At 36.0% G+C, this 10,409-nt stretch overlaps 1 protein-coding gene across 1 annotated transcript in view; it reads left to right on the forward strand.

Annotated features, from left to right (window-relative positions):
* C4H8orf34 (chromosome 4 C8orf34 homolog) overlaps nucleotides 1-6,429 on the forward strand; it is a 451,431-nt gene extending 445,002 nt beyond the window's left edge. Inside the window, exon 17 of the mRNA XM_072604790.1 lies at nucleotides 700-6,429. The gene's annotated coding sequence lies outside the window, so the exon portion shown is untranslated. The remainder of the gene's footprint in view (nucleotides 1-699) is intronic.
* Nucleotides 6,430-10,409: the final 3,980 nt, after the last annotated feature.

The raw sequence follows: 10,409 nt of genomic DNA on the forward strand, positions 1-10,409 counted from the left end.
TCTGATCTTTTACTTCTTTATTATTTTTTAAAAACTGAAATGTAAGATCTTGCATTTTTCCCTGCTTAATTTCAATTTATTAGATTTTATCTATTATTAAAGATCCCTGATCAAGAGTGAATGACCCCTCTAAAAGCATATTAGAAAGAGTATGACATTGAGAGTCAGAAAACCTTAGTTATAGTATAGGATTTTGAGCAAATCTCTTGCCTTTTTATAAGTCTCAGTTCCCTCATCTGTAAAACTAACTGCCCCAAGCCCTCCTCCTATTGACAAGTTCCTCCCAAAGTCTCCATTTTGCAAAAGAGATTAAGCTTCATTCTCCTCTTGGTCCCATTCTTGACTTCCGTTGGATTTCAGACCCGTGGCCCCACACCAGATACCTTCATCTTCTCCACAGCCACATTTTGAGTTCTTTTTTGTGTGCTGTCTTTGCCTATTATGACATAAGCTTATTTAGAGTAGGAACTGTATTTTTTGCTTTCATTCTTATCTCCAGCAGTGGGCACATAAATTCATGTTTTCTTTCTTCCTACCTATTATACAGGCTGTCAGTATAGCTCAAGATGGTATTTTTAATATGCATTAGTACTATAGAACAGCATATAAATATTAGCTGTTATTATTATCCTCTGAATGAAATTGGCCCTCTAGCCTTCCCACAGATTTAATTAACATGCTTCTTTCTCTTCATCTAAGATCTTGAACAGACTACAACTAAGGAAATGAATGGACAGCCAAGAGGAAGCAAGGAACTGCTGGGAAAAGATTACTAGATAAATGCCATGAAGGAAGTAGGACATACAGAAAGAGAGGAAGTAGAAGCTTATAAAACCTAAACTTCAACTACTCACCAGTTTTTCTGAGGGCTAATCCCATGGACACATAATACAGAGTCTATTTTGTAAGTGGTAACTGTTAACATGTATTTTAATTGTTTCTACAAGGAGGAGTGATGTCTGGGAAGAGGATAACCCTCTTTCTCCTGCCTATCTCCTTTGGAAAGATTGCCTATATAAGGTAGGAATGGAAAAAAAGTTAGAAATCTTATTGATTATAAAGAACCAAGCATTAAAGTGAGTTCAGAAAAAATATGGAAATCACATTAACAGAAAGAAAAAAAAGGTTATAGAGAAGGGTGAAGGGACAGGGTAGGAGAATGGTAAAAGAATCAGGGAGAATTTAGAGTGGGCTAAAACAAATTTTCCCATGTTGTTTGTAGTCAGAATCTGGACATCAGAAACTATATACGTTTTGTAACATCTATAGATGTTCTGTAAGCTTTCCTTGACCTTCCTCCTTTTGGCCATGTACAGATTAATTGTCTGGTATTGGGGAAAAGATATAGCATTCATTCCCTCTCTAGATCCATTAGTTTCCCTCCTCTTTTTCATTTTAAAGAATCCACAAGGAATTAGTAAGAAGAATTGTGTTCCTTTAAGCTTGCTGACATTGATGAGAAATTCTCCATTGGTTCCTCTAGAAGTAACTGTCCTTCCATAGAGGAGCATAATCTAACACCTAAATGCTCGGGACTTCAGCTAGAATAAGTGATGAGGCCCTTCTGCTGTAATTCAATGAGTGAAAATGTTTGAGGCCCCAAACCAGCCTAATCTCCAATTCCCTTTATTGCCCCAGTTTTATTGCATCTAGAAACAACTATCTCCATGTGACTGTCCACTGGGACTACTCTTACATAATTTAAACCTCCCTTCCCAGGACTATGTGTGTTGAAAACTGAAAATGAGCTTGTCTGGGGCATATAAATATATGTGCTCTTGAGAATTCAGCCCAAGCCAAGAGTATCCACTCAGGCTATAACTTCAATTCTGCTGCGTCCCAGGATAAATAAGGAGCCTTCAAGGGTGAATGTTCAAATGCTCGCTAGCATAGCCAAATGAAATAGCCATCAATTTTTCAACTTGCTGACTCCCATCCAAGGAAACTCATCCTGTAATTACACATTATTCCCATCAACAAAAATGTGTAAATTTGCAATCCCATATTTCAGAAATCTTCCTCTAGAGCATTCTTTCTCCTTGTCCATTCTGATCTTTTCTCTAGAAGTTCAAATAGATGGTTAGAATCACCCCTCCATTTTAAGGAGTTGTTCTTGTCAAAGGACTAGGGTGGGCAAACTGGGCTTTGGATATAGAGAAATGAAGTTTGGGGGCACTTATTCTACTTGCAGTTTAGCAGTATAGACATAACTAAATTTTTCACTTTGTTAGCAAGAATATTCAGTTAAAATAAGAATATGTCAGGTGATTGGTTGAAATGAACTCTTTCCATTTAATATCTCTAATCATTGCAGGATTTCTTTCCCCCTAAACCATGAAAGTGCCCTCTTCTCTTAACTTATAACACACTCTCTGGCCTTTAACCTGTGTCCACAAGTGTTCAAATACTTAGTTATGGCTTTTTCTATAACGGTTCCAGAATTATAAGAATGTCCTAGAATCAGAGATGATTCTTGAGACAAGATTATATGTAAGAAATAGTAAGAAAAAATTCGTATATTACCAAACTCACAAAGTGAAATAGACAGGGCTTCTGACCCCAGTCAAACATTAGACTTTATCCCATCAGACTGTGAGGTCCTTGAGAGTGGAGAGTAATTTTTGCCTTTCCTTGTATCTCCAGTGCTTAGCACCATGGCTTGCACATAGTTAACACTTGATAAATGCTTGTTTAGTGATTGACATTATTCCATTCTGCCTCTGTAAAATGGTTTGATATGGCCCAGGATAAATACAAAATATGAGCTTCATCCAGTCTTCACTAATCATTATACATTGCCTGGTGTTAAATGATCAGTAAACACTGTTCTTAATTAGTCACTTACTAACCACAATACCTGTCACTTTCCATTCATCATTGATACCTAACATAGATTAGTCAATTATTAACTTACAAGTTGCATTTCCAAGTAGATTAGTTAAGGCAGAAAATACCAAAATGTGACACAGTCATAGTATAAAATATTTTACAGATATATTTTAGCATAATAAAATGTCTAAAATTATTAAATTCTGTAAGGCAAACTATATATCAAGTATGTTCAAGAAGTCTCTTATTTTATTAAAGAATCCTTTTCATAAAACCAAGAATATTGCAATGTAGACTAGATAATTCTGTAATTTGTTGGCTTTAGAGATCTTGATTTTCATATATTGCAGTTGCTTAAAGTGAGGTTCACTGGTGATTAGACCCATAATTTTAATAAAGAGTCAAGGATCTGAAGGATGGAATCAAACTGAGAGTTAGGTTTTTTAATCTTCTTGTATAGATATGAAATTTCTCATCTAAAAATACTTTGTGAACAATTTAGAAATGGCATAGGGAATGAATGAAAATGATTAAAGAGATAGAAAATATGGTCTATGAGTTAATAATCCCAATTACTTCAGCTGAGAGAACTGAAGCCAGAGGGAGCATTTTAATGGCTACACTTCAATGTGTGAAGGGGTGCTGGGTAACTCCTGAGGGCAGAGTATGAGGAAAGAGGTTTAAACTACAGTAACAAGCCTTTAGGTTAGAACTTAGGTAAGATCTCCTGACTAAAGGGTTGAGAAAAAGTGAATTTTAATGAAGGATATTATGGGTTCCCCTCCTCCTTCTCCCAACTCCAGACTTCTTTAAGTACATGTCAGAGGTTTGAGATAGTATCCTGATAATAAATATTAATCTCCTTTTCTCTCTTCAAAGCTGGATCTCTTTTCTCTTCTTTCCTCTCTTTTCCGATACTCTCCTCTCCTCTCTCATATTCTGTTTACTTCTCTCTCTCTCTCAAAGAATTCAAATGATTTCTAATTAATTCATTCATTTAGCTGTAAAGTGTGAATAGATGTTTAAAAAGCCCTTTATACATCACAAAAGGTGCACAAACACTTACCCTTTTGTCTTGCCAGTCTCTGCTGTCTTTTTCCTTTTTTTCTTTTTCTTTTTCTTTTTCTTTTTTTCTTTTTTTTTTTTTTTTTTTTTTTTTTTGCTGTTTTGGGTGAGTTAAATTAATCTGTATTTTTTCTTTATTTTTCTTCGCATGGTAAGCCTTAACTCTAGTAAATCACCCAAGTCAAAAGAAAAATGTTTGACTTACTAGCTTAATAAACATTTTATGTTTACCCATAATGTATGTTCACTTAAAAGAAGAGAAAAAACAATCCTGAAGGAGGTCATATTGCTATTTTCAGAGATGAGGGTGCAGGATAAAGGAAATTATCTATCTTTTCATCCCAGATAGGGCTGGTTAATCAAAAGATCCAGTCTATTGAGGAATGGTAGTAGCATCAAACAATAGCAGCAGCAATGAAGTACATGATGATGATGATGATGATGATGAGGAGGAGGAGGAGGAGGAAGCCCTGGACTCAATGAGTCAAAACTCACAGTCTTTACCCACTTATCCAAAGAAGGATGCTTCTAGTCTTTTGTTAATTTTTGTATATTTCTTTTTATTGTGAGCTTGCCAATCATCAATAAATTTCAAAAATAATATACAAAGATCAAAATATAAGATTATATACTCTATGATGTGTGTGGTCTGCCTAAAAATATAGACAAGACTCAAAGCTGGCATGAACAGATGTGAGTCTATCTGACCCACCTGTCATGGAGCAGGAGGAAGGCTGTGCCTTCACCTTCATCATACAAGCTGGAGGAAGGGGCAGGAAAATTTCAAGACCATCACGACTAGGAATCCTCTCCTCTATAAGTATTCATAAGGGTTATCATACTGGAATTGTATCTGTTACCCATCAAAAATCTCTACTCTGGGGTTATGAAAGGCTCAGAACAAAAACCACTTTCCTAATTATGCTTAAGGCAGGATGTAGTTGGTTGAAAGGAAAATCTTCATTAGGGCTTCACCTTAACAAATCGGACTTAATAGATAAGTCAGGAAAATGAGGCAAAAAGAATTTATTATAAAATACAAGGCATAGACATTATATGAGCCAATGAATTCACATAAAAAGAGAAGCCACCAGCCCCTGACAGAGAGTAGTTGTACAAAGATTATCAGAAATAGAGAACAATGAGTAAATTTGTTTATCCAATCAAGAGAATAAACCAAAATCAGAGACATTTTACTAGAGAATACAGGAGTAAAGAAATAAACTCATCAGCTGGAAGCAAGATAAGATTTCAGCTCAAACCAAGAACGAGTGATCTCACTCAGGGAAGACTCTCTCTTAGCAACCTATATAGAATTGCAACCCTTAAGGTTAAGGTAAATGATGGAGCTGGCTCCAAGGGCTCCAATCCTTTATTCCAAGTTTCTCTAGGATACACTGACTGACCAAAATGAAAGAGGAAGAAGAAGCAATACATCTTTTCCCCCACAACCAGTCCAACGAAGATTGAGGAGGTTGAGTGAAGACTGAAATATTCAAGGAGAAAACATGAGTAATTTTTTTCCCCTGCTCAGGAAGCAGGAGCAGGTGGCATCCAGCAGCTGTGTTGCTCTGACCACAGAGCTTGGTTGCAGATCCAGTTTAGATTAAAGAATGGCCCTCTACCTGAGCATGAACTGACCTGAAACAGTGTTCCAGGACAAAGAGCAGTTGTGAATAAAGCTAGGATCTGGCCAATGACTCTTTGCTGGGCTAGGAACAGGAAAAGAAATGAGTAGAAGCAGGTGGCACTGACTCTGGAGTGGAGTTTGCAATACAGCCTATATGTGCAGGATTAGACCTGCAGCTGAATGAACAGAGCAGGAATCTAAGACAAAGCAGGGAGCTTGCAATTCTCTTTCTTTGAACCTACAGAGACTTTCAGGTGGCTAACACGGGTTTAGGGTCGGCAGTAACCTATCCGAGATCCAACTAGCAGTAAGCTTACAGGTAAATGAGCCAGACCCAAACCGTGGTCCGAACCTTGCAAAGTTCAGAGGAGGAGGGCAATGATCAGATTTAACCTTAGTTCAGATTACTTAGGGTACACTGAAAAATATGAAGTCATCATGCCAAGCCACTCCTGAAAATATCATAAAACACAATATTCCAAAACAGAATAAAGCAGTAGCAAAACTCTAAGGAATGCAAATCAAGACTAAACAAGGATCCAACCTTACCTCTAGAAGTATGCAGAATCTAGCCTTAATGTAGAGTCCCATTTAGGAAAGTAAAGTTGGAAGTACGAGTAGGGAGACAAATAAACAACTTAAGTGATTTTTTTAAAAAGCCATTGTTGTTCTGCGTAGCTAAGACACAAACCCAGGAAGAGAAAAAAAAAAATCTGTAAAACATCTGCAAACAAATCCTCAAAGAAAAATGTAATTTACCTAGAGAATCCCAGAGATTCAAGTAAAAAATTACTTGAATTAATAAACAATTTTGGCAAAGTTGCAGGTTACAAAATAAACCCACACAAATCTTCTGCGTTCCTATATATTAGCAACAAAGTCCAACAGCAAGAGATAGAAAGAGAAATCCCATTTAAAGCTAGGGTAGACAGTATAAAATACTTAGGAGTCTACCTGCCAAAACAAACCCAGGGATTATATGAACACAATTACAAGACACTTTTTGCACAAATAAAGTCAGATTTAAGTAAGTGGAAAAACATTAGTTGCTCATGGGTAGGCCGTGCTAATATAATAAAAATGACAATTCTACCTAAATTAATATACTTATTTAGTGCCATACCAATTAAACTATCAGACAATTATTTTCTAGAGCTGGATAAAATAGTATCAAAATTCATTTGGAAAAACAAAAGGTCCAGAATATCAAAGGGACTAATGAAAAGAAATGCTTGGGAAGGTGGCCTAGTGCTACCAGACCTCAAACTCTACTATAAAGCAGCAATTATCAAAACCACTTGGTATTGGCTAAGAAACAGAGAGGTAGACAAGTGGAATAGACTTGGCACTCAAGATGCAGTAGGCAAGGAATATAGCAACCTTCTGTTTGATAAACTCAAGGACCCCAGCTTCTGGGATAAGAACTCAATGTTTGACAAAAATTGCTGGGAAAACTGGATAACAGTGTGGTGGAAATTAGGCATAGACCCATACCTGACACCGTACACAAGAATAAAGTTCAAATGGGTACATGATTTAGGTATAAAGATTGATACCATGAATAAACTGGAGAAGCAAGGAATAGTGTATTTATCAGATCTATGGAGAAGAGAAGAATTCTTTACTAAAGGAGAGATAGAAAGCATTATGAAATGCAAAATGGATAACTTTGATTACATTAAACTGAGAAGTTTTTGCACAACCAAACCCAATGCAACCAAAATCCGGAGGGATGTAGGAAATTGGGAAAGAATATTTACAGCTAAGCTCGGAGATAAAGGCCTCATTTCTAGAATATATAGAGAACTGACTCATATGTATAATCATACAAGTCATTCCCCAATTGATAAATGGTCAAAGGATATGAACAGGCAATTTTCAGAGGAAGAAATTAAAGATGTCTATAATCATATGAAAAAATGCTCTAAATCACTATTGGTTAGAGAGATGCAAATCAAAACAACTCTGAGGTACCACATCACACCTATAAGATTGGCAAACATGCCAGAACAAGAAAATGATAAATGCTGGAGAGGATGTGGGAGAGTTGGAACACTAATTCATTGTTGGTGGAGCTGCGAGCGCATCCAACCATTCTGGAGAGCAATTTGGAACTATGCCCAAAGGGCTACAAAAATGTGCATACCCTTTGACCCAGCAATATCGCTACTAGGACTATATCCCCAAGAGATCATAAAAATGGGAAAGGGTCCCACATGTACAAAAATGTTTATAGCAGCACTCTAGGTAGTTGCCAAAAACTGGAAGTCAAGGGGATGTCCATCAATTGGAGAATGGCTGAATAAATTATGGTATATGAATGTAATGGAGTACTATTGTGCCATAAGAAATGATGAACAAGAAGACTTCAGAGAGGCCTGGAAGGACTTATATGACCTGATGCTGAGTGAAAGGAGCAGAACCAGGAGAACTTTGTGCACAGCAACGACCACAGTGTGCAAGAGTTTTTTCTGGTGGACTTGGAATTTTGTAATAACGCAAAAGCTTCTTATAAAAAAAAAAAAATCCCAAAGGTGGTTCTCAAGGCAAAATGCCTTCCACACTCAGAGAAAGAAATATGGAAGTCATTCACAAAATGTAGCAGATCATGTTTGTGTATGTGTATGTGTTTGTGTATGATGTTTTGATTTGTTATATGATTTCTTTCATTTATTTTAGTCTGACTACATAGCATGACTATAGTGAAAATATACTCAATAGGAAAGTATATGTAGAGCCTATACAGAATTGTATGCAGTCGTGGGGAGGGAGGGGGGTAGTGGGGAGTAGGTGTGGGGAGGATAAAATCTCAATTGTATGGCAGTGATTGTTAAACATTAAAAAATAATAATAAAAAAAATAAAAAAGAAAAAATAAAAAAAAAAGAAAATTGTAGTTTGATGATAAGTTCACCTAGAATTCTTAGAATACAAGCATTTTTTAAAAGAATATATGATGATATAAAATGAAATGAGAGTAGTAAGGGAAAGAATTAGAAAAAAAATTACTTCACTGGAGGTAAAGACTTGAAAGAGAATTCAAATGTTAGTAAAAATTTCCAGCCATTTGGGAAAACAATTTAAAACTGTGGTCCCCAATCACTAAACTATGTATCTACCCTCTCACCCATTCATTATACTACTTGATATATATCATAGAAATTAAAGAAAGAAGAAAAATACCCACATGAACAAGAAGAAAATATTTAAAGGAGTTTTTTTTTCATAATAGCTAAAAGCTGGAAACTTAAGGCGAGCTTACCTAATGGGGAATGGGAAAAAAAAAATGGTATATGAATGCAAGGCAATATTATCACGTTGTAAAAAATTATGAAATGTAAAGTTTCATAGGAAACTCAGAAGACCTCTATAAACTGATGTAGAGTGAAGGGAACAGAATTAGAAGAATAATTACCACAATGTTATAAAGGAAATAAAAAAAACTATCAAAAGTCTTTAAAACTCTGCCATGCCAAACATTTATTTAACAGGACCAAAGATGATTAAGCAACCTGCCTCCAACCAGAGAGGTGATAGAAAGTTTAAAATGAAGAATGAGACAGATTTTTGGACACAGACATTATGGGACATTTTTTTTATTTGACTGTACACATTTACTATGAGGGTTTTACTTTTACATTTTTTAATTTCTCAATGGGAAGGGATTAGGGATTAAGTAAAATTAATGTACATTAATTAGAATAAATAACTAAATTAAAAAGATAATCAGTGGAAGAGGTACAAAACTTTGTTCAAATAAAAGACTTTGAAAATTATAAAGAACCAAACCAAAGTTAAGGACTCCTGAGACAAGAGATATTAAAACAAACTAAAATAACTAAAAAAAAAAAAACAAGAAAATGTATCTCATATCAAAGTCTTTCTCACACACACACATACACATTCCATGTGTATTCTCTATAATAATTATTATTATTATCAAATAATATAATTTATATTAATAATAATTATCATTATTGTTACAACAACAAGGCCTAGCATGTATATAGCTCTTTAGTTTGACTTTCTAAATATTATTTCATTTCATCCTCACAATAACCTAGAGGGTAGGTGCTATTATTTTCCTCACTTTACAAATGAGTAAACTGAGGCAGACAGAGTTTAAAAGTACCTTGCCCAGGTTCACATAACTAGTATGTGATGAAGGCTAGATTTGAAGTCAGTTCAACACTCTGTCTACTGTTTCACCCAAATGTCAAATAAATAATTCACTCAAGATAGGTACATAGCATTTCACTCAGCAGTCCCTCATCTAATCAGAATGCAGTCTCTCTACATACTTAGCAATACTCATCACAGGGCTGCCCCCCTACCAAACTGTCCTAAGTTTGAATGGAAGCTGGGTTACAATGAGAAATAATAGACTTCTGTATTGCCAAGGCTATATTCACAGCACTGGTGGTGACCATGAATATGCCAGCATGGTTCTGAATCACAAAGTATAGCAGACTCTCCATACAGAAGGCAGAAGAAAAACATTTATTCAGACACCAGAAAGCCAAATCCCAAAACCATAAAGCCAAATCCATCATAGTAACCAAGAAGTCAATATACGTTAGCACTGCAGTGGACAAAGGCATTTCCAAGTTTTCCCCTTCCCTCTCCCCCCTTGCTGGGGCCTTCCCACAAACAAAGAAGTACTCAAGAACTTAGCTGTGTCTGCTTGCCTGTGTCCTTTCTCTCCCTCTGCCCTAACTTCTCTCACTCACTTCCTCTCAGCTCTGCTCCACCCTTCCTGTTCCACCCATTCACCAAGCTCCTCCCACCACATGTGGCTTAGACTTCAATGTGATTTAAGCAGGTCACATGGGCCTATTAATGAATGGGGAAGTTCTTCCCATTTAAATTACCATTACGACTTCTCT

The sequence above is a fragment of the Notamacropus eugenii genome, chromosome 4 (assembly GCF_028372415.1).
Source record: "Notamacropus eugenii isolate mMacEug1 chromosome 4, mMacEug1.pri_v2, whole genome shotgun sequence".
In the NCBI taxonomy this organism is placed as follows: domain Eukaryota; kingdom Metazoa; phylum Chordata; class Mammalia; order Diprotodontia; family Macropodidae; genus Notamacropus; species Notamacropus eugenii.